Below are 18338 nucleotides of genomic sequence, written 5' to 3'. Positions count from 1 at the left end.
GCTGCCATGCCTGGCCACAGATGTAGAGAGAAGGGGAAGCAAGGCTGTTCAGCAGACTGTGGAGCTGAGAGCCACATGTGTGGCCCATGGCTGCTTCTTAAAAGTACCTGCAAGCAGTTTTACTATGTGAATCTACAGGAGATGAGTGGATTTCTTGAAAGAACCAACACCCTTCCTGGAAAAACTGCAACAGTTCAAGAAAAGGTGAAAGTTGAGCATTGCCACCCTCTCCCTCTTGTGTAATTTGATTAGCTCATCCTCTGAGACAGCAGGAGCTGCCATCCCCACCGTGCCAGGTTTAGGGCTTTTTCTAAGTCTTGTGTTGTACTGGGAACTGCTATCATGTTTGAACCCAGCTGAGGACATGAAACCAATTGCAGTTTTCCAAGCCATACGGGCTGGAGCTAGTTTTTGTTCTCTGTTAATTCACCTGCCTGTGGCTTTTAGTGATGCCCAGGATATAATCAGCTTGCTCTGGAGATGCTAAGCATGTTTGTCTGGAGCTGGGCTGATGCTGACTGATGGGCAGCAGCAATGTCCCCTGGGCTGTCTCAGCTGCTGGGCTGTGACATGGACAGAGCCCAGGGCCAAGGCTTCCCTTGGTTTCTGACTCTGAGAAGAGCTCTGGAGGGGTCTTCACACTTTGGCTGCCCTGACTGGTCAGGAACTAGTGGGGCTGACGTGCAGAAACCCCTCCATCAGCTCCCAGGCCAGACAAGGGAGCAGAAGGGCTGGAAATGAAGGTGTGCTGTGGCACACGCTTTGTGGAGCAGCCTCTGGGAGGGACGCTGCAAACTGTGATGACTAAGAGTGGCCTGGAAGCTAAATCCCATCTAACCAAGGGTGTCAATTCAGGAAACTGCTTAATCCCATTTAAATGCAAGCTGCTTCCAAAAGAGGTGGCCTCCTCACATCCCACATGTGCACTCCCACCCTCTCCCTTCTCTTGCCCCTGGGTGTCCCTGAGCTGTGAGGTTGACTCAGTTCACCCAGTACAAAGCAGATGACGTTCACTGGAGGCTCAGTTTGTGTCAGGCCATAACTATGCATACAAGAATCTGACCTAGGAGGCTCCATCTGCTAGGGCTGAAGGAGAAATGCTGCTCTGTTTGGTCGCCTTCCCTTTGACTGGATTGCGTAAAGGAAACCGGACTGCGCAGAATGAATAATGCCCAGGGCTGAACCCCATCCAGCAGCTCAGGAGACTAAAAATCAGAAAACCACTGAAAGCTTCTCTTAGCTACTTCATGTAGGAAGACACAAAACCTGGAGCCTTGCACCAAGCTCCAGTAAGCATGACTGCAAAACAAGGAGCCTTCTTTTGGAAGAAACCAGCCAGCCAAGGATGGTTTGATGGGTTTATTTATATTTATACAAGTGAACAGTCTGTAGGCCAGGAAGGAGCTCTGGTTTCCAGATAAATGCCCTCTCCTACATTCACTTTACTCCTGAGCACAGCTCACTTCCATTTCCTTTCCTGCTCTTTGCTCCTGTTTCAGGACAGGGATGAGAAGGGTTGGAGAGGGGCTGGGGCTCAGTGCTCGCACAGCGCTGTGAGGGAGCACAACCCAAAATAAACACTCTTTCATCATTGCTCTTCTTATGCCTTCATTTTAAACACAGCTTTTCCATTCCAGGTGTAAACACATCCCAGGTTTATCACCCCTGGTTTCTGGAAATGGACATTCATTTTGGGAAGCAAGTGGAAGAGCAGCATTCTGCCAGGGTAAGTTCCCAGTTTCCAGCAATCTGTTGCACAGGGCCTTGCTGCCAGAGCACAAGATTGCTTCTCTGCAGTGAGAAGCCTGTGGTGATTGCTTCTTCCAGTCTTGTCTGATGAGTGTGCTTGCACACAAAAGGTGCTACAAAACTTCTGGGAGGAAAGGCAGATCAGAGAAATTTTGAGAAGACATAGGTGGAAACTGAAAGTGAGAGACAGAAGATTTATGAGTTTAATCTGTGATGCAAAAACCAAAACAAAACCAAAAAACCCCAAACCAACAAAAAAACCCTGAAAAGCCTCAGAGAACTCAGGACATAAAAGTAAGGACAAAAGCCAAAAAAACCATGGGAGTTCTTCTTCCACCTTCCCCTCCCTGTCCTGCTCCCTGTTCCCCTGTGCTCGGTGTGGGTGGGTTGCAGCTCTGCATCTCCCCTGCAGTGAGTCCCACACGCTCCTCCTGGCCTGGTGCTGCAGGGATGTCTGTGTGTCTGTGGCACACACAGCCTGAGGCTGCCCAGCTGGGAAATGCCCACTCAGACAGGGGATGTCTGTGTGTCTGTGGCACACACAGCCTGAGGCTGCCCAGCTGGGAGATGCCCACTCAGGCAGCTGGGCATTCCCACCAGTGCCCTGCCTGCCAGCCCAGCACCAGGCACCCAGCCAAGGGGACCAGGGGACTGTGTGTGGCATCAGAGGGGCTGCCCCAAGCCAGGATGTTGTGGGTGAAAGTCAGATGGTGCAGAGAGGTTTGGGGCTCTCTCAGTGCTCACGTAACACACCTCCCCACAAACGTCTGTAGGGTCTCCAAGAGCTCCTCTTTGCAGCTCAGGATGTGCAGGTGGCCCTGCCCTGCCCACAGTGAGTGGCACAGCTCCATCCCAGGCTGCACACGAGGCAGTTCCCAGGGGGACAGGGAGGGGAACGAGTCACTGGCACAGAGCACAAGTCCTGGCAGACCTGGAGAGTGCTGAACAGGTACTGAGCAGTGCTGGACTCCAGACTGCACACTTAACAATGAAAACCATTATCACACCAAGTAAATACATAAAAATACATTCTTTCCAGTGACTTTATATAGTAATGTCCTGCCTGTACCATTGGTGAAGTCTTTAGGGTGTTCCTTCTTGGGTAAACGCTGATCTTTTTTTTATTATTTTTAATTATGTACTATTCCAGAAATGTCATCCTATTTCCCGCTGTCATACAAAGTGCCTGAGGCTGTGATTGAAAAATCTTATGAAAAGACACATATTCTGTTTCTAATCAGATATGTTTCTGTCTTTAGAGTACCTGTAGTTTCTTTTTGCCTGCATGACATTTCTATTTTGATCTAACCTCTTCTTTCCCTCCCCCTGTTGCAGTACCTCTGTCTCCATGGCCCATTTCTCCTTCACAAGTTTTTAATGTGAAAAAATTACACTGCCCCATACCTGGGCAGGTCAGCTTCAAGCACTCCTGAATCACAGCTTCAGCCCATGTTTACAGTGGCTAACAATGAAAAGTGTTTTTATGCTGAGGATAATGGTGTATTTGCACTGTAAGATAAACCTTAGATGTAAAAATCATTATTTATTTAATAGGCACATCAAAGAATACCACGAGAGAAGGGAATTTCAAAGTTTCCCAGAATAATTAGATTTCTGCTATTATGTGAGGTATTTTTTTTTCTCCTGACTCAATAATAATGAGTAATAGAAGTGTAGTTCTCAGAAATAATTTAAAGCATTACTAGACTGAGAAGAAAAATAAAGAGGAATTGTTTCCTTAGGAGCTAGAAATCTAGTAAGTGACAGGACTGCACAGCTAATGAGGGAAAGGAAGGTCTGACTGGGAGCAGACTGCAGCACTTCCGAAACCTGAGAAAGATTTTTCTCCTAGGAAGGAGGAGAAGTACCATTGGGAAAGCTCATTGCTTGATTTCCTAGGGTACTTTCCTTAATGAAATGCATATTTAAATAAGCAGGAGCTCAGCAGTGCAAGTATCCTATAGCATCATTGTGCATTGTGCTCCACGGTACAGAAGCGCCACTGAGGGCAGCCCTGTCCCCAGCATTGCATATTCTAGGTAGAGAGTGGCACAGAAAAGACATCCTTTGTGGATCTCCCCTTACAGATTTGTCAGAAGGACTTTCTAAAGCCTCTGATGACTGACTGTGAAACAAGGCCCCAGTTGATTAAGAAACCGACTGGCTTGGCGGAAGAATGAGGTCCTCAGTTTAAATTCAGCCTGGTTTCCGTTTTCTGAGCCCTTTCCATGGCTCACAGAGAAATCCCTCACCATTTGTTAACCCTTTGCTCTGCCTGGCTGAGCCCTGGGAAGCTGTGGGTGCCCATGGCTGGCTTTGTTGATGCTGTGCCCCCCAGCCCCAGGGTGGCAGGAGAAGGCTCAGCAGGCTGGGCTCATGGCAGAGCTGGGTCCCCAGGAGCAGAAGGGAGGAAAAGGGCATCCAGCAGTGAAAGAAGCCTCACACAAGAGGTACTTTTTTCCATTTTTCTCATAGTACTTTCAAGTACTATCAAATACAAAGGTATATTTTCCTTTGTCCTAAATACTGTATTAAAAAAAAAAAAATCTGTTTCAAGTGGCCCAAAGTATATGGCTGAAAGCTTTTCAGAGATGATAATAACCTGCAGGTGTGTTCCAGCCCTAGACAGTGATGGATCTGCTGCAGGGAGTCCTTCCAACAAAGAAAGGAGCCCCTTCTTGTGGGATGTGCAACACAGCAGGAATGAAAAGCTTGAAAGAATATTTATCTATGTACAGGTGACAAAGATAGTGTCAGTTTAATTTTAAAATTAATACAGGTATTGTAATTATTTCTAATAGCAGGAAGTAAGACTCTTATGTCCCTTGTCATTAGGGCTGGTGAAGTCAGGACAGGGAGCATAAGTGGGAGATTAGTTCAGGACAGGAGAGAAAGGCCAGTTTCAGAATATAGATCCCACCAGATGGATTTTTAATGTGTCAGGAGGAGTAAAAAGGAGGCTTATCCTCAATGCAGTACAGTACTTTTGAGAGAATAATACTAACAATAGCTTATACAGCTGTCATAAGGAAATTTTTTTCTGGACGAGGTCCAAGAAACGAGGTCTAGACCAAAAAAAACCAAAAATCTCTCCAATAACATGTGTGATAAATACAATACCTTCTTGAACCTAGAAAGAGAAGTAGAAAGGCTGGAAAGAGCACTATTGTGCATGACTTTTGTGGTATTTTTGTGGAAAACTGACTAACAAGCACATGATGTGCAGCTTGGTAGAGTGGGGGGAAAGTGCTGGGACAGAAACCTGAGTTTCCTGAGAAATTATTCTGACTGACATTAAAACAAACTCAGTTCACACATTTGTAGGAGAAAAACTCCACTGCCAGATTTCTAGTGAAGAGGTAGCCATGATCAAGCCACAAAAAGCAAAGAGGCATGGCAAAGGTTTCAAAAACCTGGCAACATTCTGAAGAAAGTCTATATGGAATATGTTGGCTCCAACTGCAATATTGAAACAGCTGTTGAATTTCAGGCTGAAAAAGCATAAAATATTGAGAACTGGTAACACAAGCTCCAATTCTGAAATATTTCTGTGACAAGCAGAAGAGAAACTCATTAGGCAGCTGAAAATGTCACAGAACTAATTGTTTCATTTTGCTAGCTACCCTCTGTTGCATGCATATCAAAAACCACTCATAAAGATGAGGAATATTCAACTTTTTAGGAGCAGTAGTAGACTCTGTGACATCTGAGCATCTCCATGCTCCAAATTCTTGCTGTCTAGCACCACAGTAGAGAAATGTCACTATTCCCATTTTACAGACAGGGAGGTAGATGAAAGCAAATGAATGATTTCCTAAAGGTTGCACTGAGAGCTTGTTCACAGGTCAGGGACTGAATCCAAGTCCCCAAAGAACTAGCTAAATCTTTGGCCACTGGAGGTTTGGGGTTTTTCCTGAGTTGTGAAATGGGCCATTGTTAATGATCCAGAATTGTTGTTCTTTTCTCCTTTGACAGATTTAAGGGTTTTCAGTGCCACCTCCTCGTTCTCTCCTATTTTATATAGAGCATGCTCTGCATATTTGGTTGAAAGCCAAGTGTGCCTCAGTTCCCCATCTGCTCTTTTTATGTTGCAACTTATCTCCCTTCCCACCTCTGCATTGTCTCTTATAAGTGTATCTCTAATCTCAACCAGTGCTCAGCAAACCCAGATATCAGTGTCACAAGGGGTGGCTGCAGCAGCGGTGCCCCTCACGGTGTCCACAGTGCATCTATGGAAAGCTTGAGCAGCCCTGCTGGGTGTTTGAGATTATTTTCAAGAACCTTCACTAAGCATCCACCAGGAATAGGGAGACAGCTGTTAACACTCCAGAAATACCAAGTGAAGGTTTGAATGCCAATCCAGAAAAGGAGTTGAAAATACAGTAGATGATTTATCAAGGGCATATTGGAGAAGTGTGAATAGAGATGGTGCTGTCATGATGTATCTTAAAGTGCCTGATATTCAAATGACTGCTTAGAGATTTCCAGTAAGACATGGCAAAATCCATGATAATTGTCAGTGTTAAGGGAGTCTCTGTTAAATGGTCACCAAAAGGCAAAATGTGAAGAGCCTGAGGACAAGGAGGTTTGTTGAGGACAATGGAATTTGGCTGATTTGGTTTGGTTTGTGAAATTTTTTGGTTGGTGTTGGGTTTTTTGTTTGGGTTCTCCTTTAGTTTTGATTTTTTTAAAACATTCCAACAGAAATTGTTATAAAGAATTAAAAAGAAAATGGAATTTAGCACCATCCCACTTGCTAATAGTGGCAATTCTCCACTCTCTAGATCCAGAAAGGATGGATCCCCAGGTCTGAGGGATGGAGCAGTGAGTGTGGTGGGGACTGAAGGAATAGTGTCTGCTGCTTTTGTTTCCCCCACTTCACCTCTGTTGGTGTCAGAGGCAGCTGGGAGGCAGCCAGTCATGCCAAGGGAATAACAATCCAAACAATAGGAATTGGTAATAAAATATAAGGGATGCTTGGCAAGAGGGTTGTACAAGAGAAGAAGTGTTTTAGCCCTAGGTGTGAGGTGTGAATTGCTGAATGCAACACGTTTAGGAAAGATGCAGGATGCAGGATCAAAGGAGCTGCTGGCACTGCTTGAGTGAGCTGTAAGCTCAGTTTTGTCCTCGTTGTTTGGAATTGGCTTTTAGCTTCTGCTGCTCTAGTACTGCACTGTTTTGACAACAACTTAATAAAAGTAGGGGTCAGCTGCTCTGAGGGACCTGTGTGTCCCACCTGGGAGCACAGTCCAGGTCCATCTGGTAAGGTGCTGGCCATGTGTGGGCACAGGTGCCACTTCTGGGCACACAGTTGCCATGCCAGTGCCAGAGATGTGGTGTGTGTGAACAGGAAACCTGAAAATCGAGTCTTGAAGGTATGGGGGTCATTACCAGACATGTGATGTACCTTGAATCTGTTTAATAGCAGTGTCTTAGAACAAGATGATCACAAAAACAGACCAGCAAGGTTCTGTGCATCTTGAATACAGTATCTGGATACTGGGCTCTGACTCTCTGTCTTTGATGTTGGGTAATTATTTATTTCTATGCAGACTGGACTCTAAATGCTGCTGAACTGGAATTCAGTTGTCCTGTGTTGCTCTGTAAGTGTGAACAGACCACTCCTGAAAGGTAAGGGAGAGCTGTGGTGTTTGGTGGCTACTTGACTTTGGTTCTACACATGTGTGAAAAGCTGGGGTCAGACTTGCTGTATTTGACTGAAACAGGCTTAATAAAAATGTCTTTGTTTTGCCTCAGAAAGGAAATAATATCCAGTAGGCAGTTCTCTGTTCTTGATGACAGTGAACACTCAGTACAAATGATGTAATATTATATTGCTCAACACTTAACATGGAGAAAAAGCTTATAAAAATTGGATGTGTGAAGATTTATTGAGAGAAACCATGGCAAGCTACCAGGAACTCCTCTGTGACAGAAATAGCCACCCTAAGAAAGCAAAGTCCAGAGCACCTCTGGGGCCAGGGCTGTCATGACAGTGAGATTGTGAGAAATGGTTTCTCTAGAAGCACAGGGAATCTGAAGTGCTCTTGGAAGAATTGGATGGATGAGACATGCTGGTGCTCTGAGCTCTCTCAAAACTACTTTAGGCCTTTCTCCTACAAGTTACTAAACCCTTGCTTTGATATGTAACATTTATTTAACACAAATGATTGTTCAGCCTGAACAAACACCAGTCACAAGGGCCGGGCATAAAGGCACCAGGTAGGAACCTTTGGTCTAGTGTATGAAACAAGTGGGAAATTCCTCAGAAAAGCTGCATTTGCTTTATGCAGCTCATTGCCATCTGGATTACCTTCCTGGACCTTCCTGATGATATATGATTGCCAAACATAGCTTCCTCTGATGCCACAGGACATGAGAATGATAACACAAGGCCAGGGCAACATAAGGTGTCTGAGTCCTGTTGCTTCACACACCATGTGCCTCCTACCCCTCCAGGCACAGTTAGAAGAACCAACCCTCTGTGAGGGGACTCAGCTGCAGTTATTTGAACCTGGGCAGATGTTCTACATGGCCCTCCCTGACCTCTGAACCACAGAGTGCACCAAATGAGCTGCAGATATTGGCTGCTTCATGGCGTTGTTACCTGGGGGACGCACATCCACGTCCTGCTGCAGAAATGAAGCTCTCAGTGTCAATTATCTGGGAACTCATGAAGGTAGAAATCCCAATCCATGTATTTATGATCCTTGGGTAAGTGGCTCTGGAGACAAGCTGAAATGAGCCATCATTTCTGGGGTGATCCTCTCTCCTCGAGCACTGACAGCTTTCCTGAGTGCTGCCATCCCAAGGGAGGGCACTGGGGCAACCACATCAATCATTCCTGAAGGGTTCTCAAGGCTGATGGGGCAAGAGCAAGGCTGAGCCAAGGATGCTGCTGCCTGTGTGGGAGCTTTCTGACTGAACAGCTTATCCACTGGGCCCAAATGGTGCAACTGGAAAACAAAGCAGCAAAATCCTAGCTGACAAAAATGGATGGAGGCAAGCCAGGACTAGAGCAAAACAAAAGCTGCAAATAAAATATAGATCATTTCAGTTTAAAAAAAAAAAAAAGGATTCTTGTGTGGCCAGGGTAGTCCATGCAGTGATGGGCACAGAGAAGGCTTGGGAGTTTGGACCTTGATTTATGTCCCCTCTTATGACACTGGAACACAGTAGGGAAGGCAGAACTATCAATCCAGCACAACAAAAATAGAAAAAGTCATGTTTTTCTTTTCGAAGGAGGGGATGTGGAACAGCCTCTGGTTCACTGTGTCCCGTCTTGGTTAAGGGGTAGCTTTAATCTCTGGTCTGCTGGGCTGTGTGTGTTTGGGGTGAAAAGGTGCTGACCCAGGGAAGACCCTGAGAGAGACTTTGGTGCAGAGCTGAGGTTTTCTGAGACTGGTCCATGAGCCCACCAGCTTATATGTGGTTTCAGAGTGCAGACAGCACACACAGCCTGGAGACTGGAACACACCCCCAGAACTGTTATGATAGCTGTGGAAATGGCAGTCACTCTCTGTGGAGCCACAGCAAGATGGATCAGGGATACTCCTGGTGCTCAGAGCTTCAGACTTGGGAGGGAAATGTGCCCCTCCAGAGCTGCTCAGCCTCACTCCATGATGTCAGTGTGCCTAATTAATTCCTAATTGCTGGGGGAACCACTGGCTGGGGCCACTGTCCAGCCTCCCACCTTCTGGCATGGTGAAAGGTGACCAGCCTGGGACAGGCTGAGCATCCTCCCTCCCTTTCCTGGTGGTGCTAGGATCCATGATGGGTGCATCTGCTGCAGCCTCAGAAAGAGGAGTTTGTGCTGGTGCAGCAGGGAAGGGACAGGCAGAGACAATCTCTGTGTGGCAGGGCCTGGCCTTGGCCATCTGGACAGAGTTTGCGCTGGCACTGCCACCCAAAGGGACAGAAATAAATGAGGTGGGTGGGAAGTTGTGGAGGATAACCACAGGGCAAGGGCATGGGCTGCATCTGTCCACAACACCCACACACCATGGGAATGGCAGGGCTGAGGCCTGGGAACACTGCAGCATCCTGTGTGTTCCCTGCTTCCTTTGTTTTTCCCTTGTGGTATCATTCCCTGTGAGCACTGACCTGAGCAGATGTAATGCATTTAAGCTTCAGTCCAGCTGTTTGTACTAAAGAAATATCTTTTGTGATTAAAGGTGCTCATTCTGTTATTGGTAGTTGTAAACAAATTTTCTGAACCTTACTATTATTTACTCTATTTTTCTGAACCTTACTGTTATTTACTCTGTTTTTTTAAGACTGTCTCCCACAGTGCTGCTGGGTTTTACCTTTTAATTACAAAAAACCAAACAAACCAATCCCCAAACAATATTTATGTCATATGTTTTTATATATTGACCTTGTATTGTAATATATTAAACCTTTCTTACAGACTGACTGATAGTGGGTAGTTGGTCTTATAGTCTTAAAACACAGTAGAAACTAAACTTAAAGAATTAGATTTGACCTCATCTTTTTTTTTTTTTTGTTACATACATACCACTCCTCTGAAGCAGACTGCCCTTGTACCTCAGAAAATGGAGACATCATTTCACAAATTAGTGTGGCATTACTAAAACAAACTCCACCCTCTTCTGAAAGAAGGAGTTTGAATTGTGAACCATTCAGTCTACTTCTGCCTGCAGAAAATGCAGTGTCACAAACTTCAGAAACTTAAGAAATTGTTAGCTTGAACTCCATCTCTAAGAAGGGGACATGGGAAAGGACCTTTCCCATCAAGTCTTAAATCATTTCTTTAAGCTTTGAACCAGTTAATCCTGTCTTTATTGTTGTTGTAGCACAAACTGACTCAATGGGATATCTGGAGTGAGCCATAGGCAAGAACCTCTCCTCCCAAGCAGAGAGGATTCCTGGGAGAATCTGATGCTGGAATGCAGAAGGGAGAGGGGCAAACCCAAGACACTGAGGCATCAAACACACCAGAAGTGGTGAGTGGAGAAATAAATAGGTGAAAATAGAAAAAGAATGTTTATCAATATGATGGTAGGTGCTTTTTACATATGAAACTTTTATATCTATCTATCTATCTATCTATCTATCTATCTATCTATCTATCTATCTACATATATAAATATAAAAAAAATCACCTTACCCAGAGTTGATTTTTTAATTGCTGAGCCCTAGAGACCTAGAGCGGTCACAAAAAAACCTGACAGAAGGCACAGAAGATGAAGATCATTAGCATGATTAGAGTTCAAGTGCAGGCAGGAAAATAAAGAGACCAGAAATATCTTGCTAAGAAATGAAAGGGTTTTCAAAGCAAGCCTTGAAGTATGTTTGTTAGTGGAAAGGCAAGAAACCTTTTTTAGCCAGACACTGCCTGATCTGCCATCTTACACATTATTTTAAACACTACCAAAGCAAGATTCCCTGTGTGTCACCTCAGCTTGCATACTCAGAAGCTGACTTTGTTTTGGGAAGAGGCAGGCTAGGGTGAGATGCTGAGGTTTGGCTGAGGTGCCAGCTCTGGCAGCCCTGTGATGGGGGCAGATTGTGCCAACAGAGAGCTGGAAGTGCCATGCCTGGGGCAAGCCCTGGTGCACAAATGCAGCCAGGTTGGCTCAGGCAGGAGCAGGGGATGTTTGCTGGTGCCCTGGTGCTGCTGGGCTTCCTTCCTGCCCCAGGGGCCAGTGATTCCAGGCTGCAGCTGCTAATTACCTCAGAGGGTGGTTCACACCATGGGGAATCACAGCCATGGCATCTCTCTGGCCTTCAGGTGCTCACTGCTGGCTGAGCAGGCCATGGCTTGCTGTCTCCAGCTTTCAGCAGCAGCCTGTTTCACCCAAGCAGGTTGGAATCAAACCCCTGACCCTTGTTTGTCTCTACAGGACTCTGAAAGAGAACAGCAATCAAAACTGATTTCATGTTCTTGGCCTGAATATCAGAACTTATCCTCAGAGGATACAATGTACTTGTTAGCCCCAAAAGTCACTTGAATGGGTGGATAAAACACAACACCACCACCCCAAACCAAAAACCTGAATGCCTAATCTGTAAATCTCTGGAGAGAATATTAGCTTTTTATTGTTTCCCTATCAATAAAATGCAGGAAGTAGTCTAAATGCCTCACCTCTACAACTTCCCATTATTTATCATATCAAATGTCCTTTCTTCCAGGCTTTTTGGTTTACTCCTGCAGATAGATTATGCAGACATGTTCAGCATATGGAGCAGAACAGATCCAAACTCTGTTCAATCAAATGCAAAGTGCCTTCATGTGCTGCTGCTTCAGAGTGTGAGCTCCCAGAGAAGGCAATGCACTGAACTGTATTATGAACTGAGAGCATGAAAACACCCAGGTAGTCTTGGAAAAATGGTTAATCAGTAAGTATTCACTGGAGTTGGCAGGCAAGCACATTTTGCAAATGCTTGTTTCATAAATATTTATTTTAAGAATTGAATTTTGGGAGTTTTCAGACAAAAGAAGCCATAAAACAGTGAAGAGAAACTTCAAGATTGAAATTCTTGTGTGTGTAATTTTTTTTTTTTTTTTTTTCTTTATATTTCTTATAATTTCTTTTCTTCTTTTTGATTTTGAAAGAACTGAAGAAACTAAAATCTACAAAAACCAGTCTCAGGCAGAGTGCAGAGCCAGCACCAGGTATCCAGAAGAATGAGTCAGTAATAGAGAAACCTACAGCTTGTAACCCAAATGCCTCAAGCTGTTTGCATTAAGTTATCTTGAATAAACTATGTGTTGTGTATTTCCTGAAGAGCATGACCAAAAACTCACTGAGACCGTGGATCTCCAAGTAGGTTATGGCTAAAAGCCTGACTAATGTTTTATGTGTCTTTTTGATGCATTTCCAAAAGGATGTTTGTTTGTTTTTACTCATTTCTTACTCATGAAAAAAAAAAAACAAAACGAACAACCCAGTGAACTTAAGTAGGGTTTACAATACAGGATTCATTTTTCATTTGTTAGAGAGCATTTCCTCTAGACTGTAGACAAATTGTTTCCTGGCACAGAAAAATCTGTATTGATGTGGTCAAGATTTAAAATTTAGCAATGAACTTCCTCTACTGGGGGTGTTCTGAATTTCTTCAGTGCAGTGAATCATTCTGGTGGTGGAACCAAACTCAGCTTACTTATGTTGAATGGCAAAAGAACAACAAAAACTTTCCCAAATTTGAAAATATCACTGAAAAAGAATAAAAGCACAATTGTCTTCAGCCATTATGGGCTGCCCTAATTTGAATCACATGGGAAAATGCTTTGTTAATGGCTTTCTTCCTTTACTCTTCATTGGCAACAAACCAAACCAAACCCTTTTCTTTGTTCTTTTCCTTTATGCATTGCCTTTCCATCTGGTTTTAGAAGAAGCTGGTCCTGTGGGTTAGCAAAGATTTTGAAGTACTAGAGATCTGGGATCTTTTCTATAGATGTCCACAACAGCCATGCACGGACCACCTCCATTACTGTGCTGTAAAATGGGAATATTCCACTTTACCTCAGGAGGCTGTTGCTAGAAAATCTATTTCTTTCTGTAAGATGTCCAGCTGGTATTAAATAATACCACAGGATCATTTAAGGCAAATATATAGTTTGTATTTTTCCTTACAAGTGTGTGCTGTGTAGAGTTTAAGCTAATAAGTCCCGATGATGATTTATGATGAGGAATTCACTCTTAAGAGGAACAAATTTGAATAGATTTAAATACATACACGTAAAAGAAATATGTGCAGCCTCCCAGAACTCTTTGAAATATAAATGTGAGAATTCCTTTAGGTATAGTGCTGGAAGCCTTCACATCAGACCATATTGTCAGGTGCCAGGCAGAAGGAGCCAGCCAGACTCACTGATTTATGCAGCTTTCTGCTGGAAGACCCCAAAGACTGCAACCCTCTACTGCTCTCAGCTGTGGGGCAGGAGGTGGGATGAGCTCCATTAATGCCTCCTTCAGCTTTTAAACCCAAGTAAAAGGTTTATTCCCATGTGCTCTGGACCTACAGCCTTTTGTCTGCTTTTCTATACCAGCTTCTCCATGTTTGATATTCATTTTATTCCCTTCCTTAGAGTATTATTTACAACTGAAGAGCAGAATGTTATAGGCTGAGCTGACAGGGCACTAAATATAGCAAAAGCAGGGCAGTTCCCCACTCTAATCATCTCCTTCTGCTTTTATGTAGATAGTAAATGATGGGCCACAGAGGGAATTGCCATTTGTCTCTAGGAAATACATGTCAAAGGAGTTTAAGCGCTACATCCTGCCCACACGGGGAAGTTAATTTAGGCTTGACGCAGCAGTGCTGGCTTTTCCTAGCACTGAGCACTTGCAGATGAGCTCTTTAGTCCTTCAGCTGAGTGCCATAGAGACCGTGGTTTTGAATAGGGTACTTACAATGGCAAATGGCACCATTTCTAGCCTGAAGGAACAGGCACATTTCAGCCAAAACCTGGTGCCATTCACTCACATCATCCCCCTGGCCGTGTGTCTGTCCCAGCCTTGGGAAGCAGCCCTGCCTTGGCCGAGGCTGGGCTCAGCCCCACAGGGCCCGGGCCAGCCTGAGGCTGCCATTTGCTTTGTTTGTGCATTGGGCTCGTTTCCCTGACTTGCCTCCCCTGAGCCAGCTGACTTGCCTGTGCTTTTTTCCCTCTGCCAAGTCTGCTTTGCTGCCTTCTTTCAGGTCTGGAGCTGTTCTGCTGCCTGCTCTTTTAACAGCTGTCCAAGTGCGCAGGAAGAGTCAAACCAACACTAAAACCTGGCCAGCTCTGCTCACTTGGGTCCTACAACCTAAACACAGTGCACAAAAGTTTAAGCAGCAGCCTCGCTGATGGGGCTTAGCCCTAAATCCACACAAATCCAAGGTAATCTGGAAGCAGCTCGCTGCTGCTTTAATATCAGCCTGAGACGGGGGCTGAAGGAGCTTGGAGCTGTGTGCGTGCCTTGACAGAGAAAGTTTGTGATCTAAAGGTTTCAAAATCTGCATAATGAAAGCTGCCAGAAAGTTTAGTGCAGCAGTTCTGCTTTTCCCTGTGCAGAGCTACAGGGCACAGGTTAAGGCTCAGCTCCAAGAAGAGTGAGGTATTGCAATGCAAAGGAGCAGAGGAGATGCTGAGTACGAGGATATCAGTTAAACTTTCTGACCAGCCTAAGGGTTCTTCATGTATTTTATCCACTGGCTGACTAATGTAAAATACAAAAGCATTCTGCCTGGCAAGCCAGGAGCAGAACTGCTGTCTCCACCCTCCCAAAGGATGATTTAAATATGAAGCTACAATGCCGTGGTCTTCCTTTCCTTCTGCCTGCTCAAATGCATTTTTAATTCTTTAATGCAAAGTAGGAAGGCACCAAAATCTCTCTTTCTCCAGAAAAGCCTCAGACAAGGTAGACAGAGACTTCTCTTGGGAATACCAGCAACTCTCCTCCTGCCTTCATAGGAATTAAAATCACACTCCTGTGTTCTAAGTGACCACCTAACCCTGAGGCACAGGAAGAATGGGATGCTGCCTCCTCCCTAGCTGTGAGCTGGAGCACAGCACCAGGTACTGTGGTATTTTTTACCTAGGCAGTCTCAGCAGTGACCAGAGTCACCCAGTGAGCCAAACCACCAGCCTGATTGTACAGGAGTGTGGGCAAGTGCAGAAGCTCAGGCTCAGTCCCCCAAGGGATATGAGCTCTTCATGGTCCACTGTGGATTTAGACGTTCTTTGTGAAGTCACCATTCAGTAAGAATTCTCTTATACCCTCATGGATGTACAAAATACAGATGATTATAGTGGTCTATAGACCCCCAAAACTGGACACACTGTTTACTTCAGTAATTATTTGCTCATTACAGGCAAAGCATTTCAGAGTTGCTCCTTCTGAGGTGCTAAGGTCACCTGCTTTGGTGATTGTGTTGTAAGCCTGCTGTGTCCCAAGGCACCAATACTTCCCAGTTAAAACACTGCAGATGAACACAATGAAAGCCAATAAAAAATCCTCCAATTCCAAAGAATTGTTGGTGGAAATGTTTCCTTATTTCTGACACCAATGAAGGCAGCCTACTTGTTTGCAGGGTGAAACAGAGTACAAACTTTTTAATCGTCAATCCCAAATTCACCTAAATGATTTAGGGCCAAATATTCCTCTTATTTACACCAGTGTAAATTTAGGGAAATTTCATCCAATTTAATGTACTGCCAGGTGGTGGATTTTGCCTCAGATCTCATTATTTTTGGGTTTTTATTTATATTCAGCCACTGTGTGTATACACAGATACAAAGCAGTAATTTTTGCCAGCAAGAAGAGAGTGGAGTTTGCTATATAAATTGGTATTTCTCAGTCAATATGTTGCAACCCCTGAAGGGGTTATAAAAACCATCTGGGGGCTTGTAAAAAACTGAAAATTTTATAGCAATCTAAAGCAAAGAAAATGTCATTTCTTCTACTCTCCATAGAGCAGCACCATTCTCTTGGCAACCTGTCAAAACCATACATGAAACAATAAATTCTTTAGGCTTATCACTTTTACCATTTTTTTTTCTTTAGCTTTATAAAACATGGATGAGAACTGGGAAGTTTCTTTTTTTCCCCCCTTTTATGCAGGATTTCCTATCTGAACTGCTTGAGAAATGTTGCTTTCAAATTTTTGGCCTCAAAAGGCAGTAAATTTCTTTAAGGGCCTCCGCCTTGGTCTGCTCCTAACCTGCTTGTTAAAACTACAGCCTATTTTGTCAAGCTTAGGCTTGTTTGTGTTGGAGCCAGTTTTTCTATTTCACTGTGACTTTCTGCCTGTCAGTTTCCTCTTTCAGCCTAAATCACACCGGGAAACATCAACATTTCCTTTTGTGGGAAGAGATGTTTTGCATCAAGAGGAAAAAATGGATGAGATTTCCTGTATCCTCATTAGCAATGTGGTGTACAGTTTGAAATCTGCCCTTTCTAAGGTGAGATACCATCTGAAGAACCTCTCTGCTTTTAAGTATAGCCTCACAGTACATACAGCTTGTCAGTGAATTTTGCTTTCATCTACGCATCTTTCATCTCTGTGCATAGGTACTTATCTATGAAATTAATTCTAGTAGCAACCAAGTGTGTCCCAGCTAAAGGAATCAGAGGATAAATTCAGAAAAAAGGCTCATTGTTGGCTTTTTCCCCTACCAGGATGGGATACCTCACATAAGGACTGGGCAGGCAGCAGAGCTGGTGGGGCTCTGAGACCCTGAGTGGGGTAGGGGGAAAGGAGGGGATGGCAGTGCTCCCCTTTTGGCAGCTGTTTGGTTGGGTGGGCAAATCTCAGGCAGCTTCACCTCAAACTCCTCTTGACTTCAGCTATTTTTGCCTGATTTCCACAAATTAGTTCTTTGTTGATGCAAAGTACTTAGTAGGTGTGGTGCCTCACTCTTTGCAAAAAGCCTGACTTGTTAACTGTTTAGTGGGCACGAATTTGATCACCTAAACCACTTGCTAAGCAGAAGGAGCAGTGCCTTCTTGCCTGCTGGGAGGTGGTTGTCCACAGCCAGGAACGGAATGAGCTGTGGGCAATGTGGCAACGACCAAGGGGAGGAACTGCGCTTCTGGCTTTTACTCTTCAGCTCCAGCTTCACTGGACTGGAACTGTGCTGTCCAAAGTGGGTGGAATCAAAACTTGGACAATTTCATGTCATTTTCATTTGCTTGGAACATGACTCGCTTTTCCCTGTCCCATTTCTACTGAAGGCAGACTACAAAGTCTTCACGTGAGGAGGATGAGCTCAGATCCAAGAGAAGGGCATTTGGGGGCTTAGCTGTTGGATTAGGTCCTCAGACTGTCAGACTAGAACCAGGATTCCTGCTCCAAGTTCTGAGTTCAGCTAGCTAGTCAGGGTCTAGCTCTTCAGCTACCTTTCCATATGTCAGATTGTACCAAAATGCTCCTAAAATCATTCAGTGGTATTTTCCCATGTGGTTTTCATGATGCTGAGTGGTTGGGCAAGGCATCTGACATGATCTACCCAGCTTTCTGCCTTCATGCCTGAGAGAAAATGGATACCCAAGGGTTGTCTCTGCTAATATGAAAAAATATGCAAAAGGTGGCTGTTGGGTATTTTTGTGGTTTTTTTGGTTTTTAATTAATCTCCATTCTCAATTGAGAAATGGATCTGAGTAGAAATGATGGTATGAAACATTTTGGGAAAAGAACATTTTAATTAAAATTTAAAAATTGAGCTGGGTAGTAAATAGCCTAACAAAAGGCCACCTCAGCTGGTGGAGAAACCATTCCTGGACAGCCCAGCCTTCTAGCACCAGCACCTTATCTTGGCCTAATTCCCCGTGCCCTGGCTGAGGCCGAGCTCCTTGCTTCTGAGCACTGCCTTGCTGTGCCACCTCTCTCATCCGTGTTTCCATCATTTCTGATTTGCCCAGGCACAGGGCCCTGCACTGAGAGCCACCTGGACGGACACAAAGCTCTCCACCATAAAGACCGGCAGCAGCTGCCACCACTGCTGCTCCAGCCCGTGCCAGGAGATGGGTTGTTTTCATTTTTTATCCAGAGAAGTCCAAACTCCCGAGGGAAGAAATGTGGTTTATTGCATACTCATCCTGTTTCTTCAAAGCTGAACTGTGCCATGCATGAAAATTTTT

General features: G+C 44.5%; 2 long non-coding RNA genes across 2 annotated transcripts in view; one reads left to right on the top strand and one right to left on the bottom strand.

Moving 5' to 3' along the window:
* Positions 1–12345, top strand: part of LOC139594886 (uncharacterized) — a 30784-nt gene extending 18439 nt beyond the window's left edge. Inside the window, exons 3-6 of the long non-coding RNA XR_011680765.1 lie at positions 1638–1726; positions 7302–7380; positions 10566–10715; positions 11905–12345. This is a non-coding gene — a long non-coding RNA (uncharacterized lncRNA). The remainder of the gene's footprint in view (positions 1–1637; positions 1727–7301; positions 7381–10565; positions 10716–11904) is intronic.
* The window catches only part of LOC139594887 (uncharacterized), an 18228-nt gene continuing 1234 nt past the window's right edge, over positions 1345–18338 (bottom strand). Inside the window, exon 2 of the long non-coding RNA XR_011680766.1 lies at positions 1345–1922. This is a non-coding gene — a long non-coding RNA (uncharacterized lncRNA). The remainder of the gene's footprint in view (positions 1923–18338) is intronic.

The sequence above is a fragment of the Agelaius tricolor genome, unplaced genomic scaffold (assembly GCF_023055355.1).
Source record: "Agelaius tricolor isolate 1412-34295 unplaced genomic scaffold, bAgeTri1.0.p SCAF_12, whole genome shotgun sequence".
NCBI classification, from domain to species: Eukaryota; Metazoa; Chordata; class Aves; order Passeriformes; family Icteridae; genus Agelaius; species Agelaius tricolor.
The sequence above is the reverse complement of the archived record's forward strand: the minus strand, read 5'-3'. Positions and strand labels throughout refer to the sequence as shown.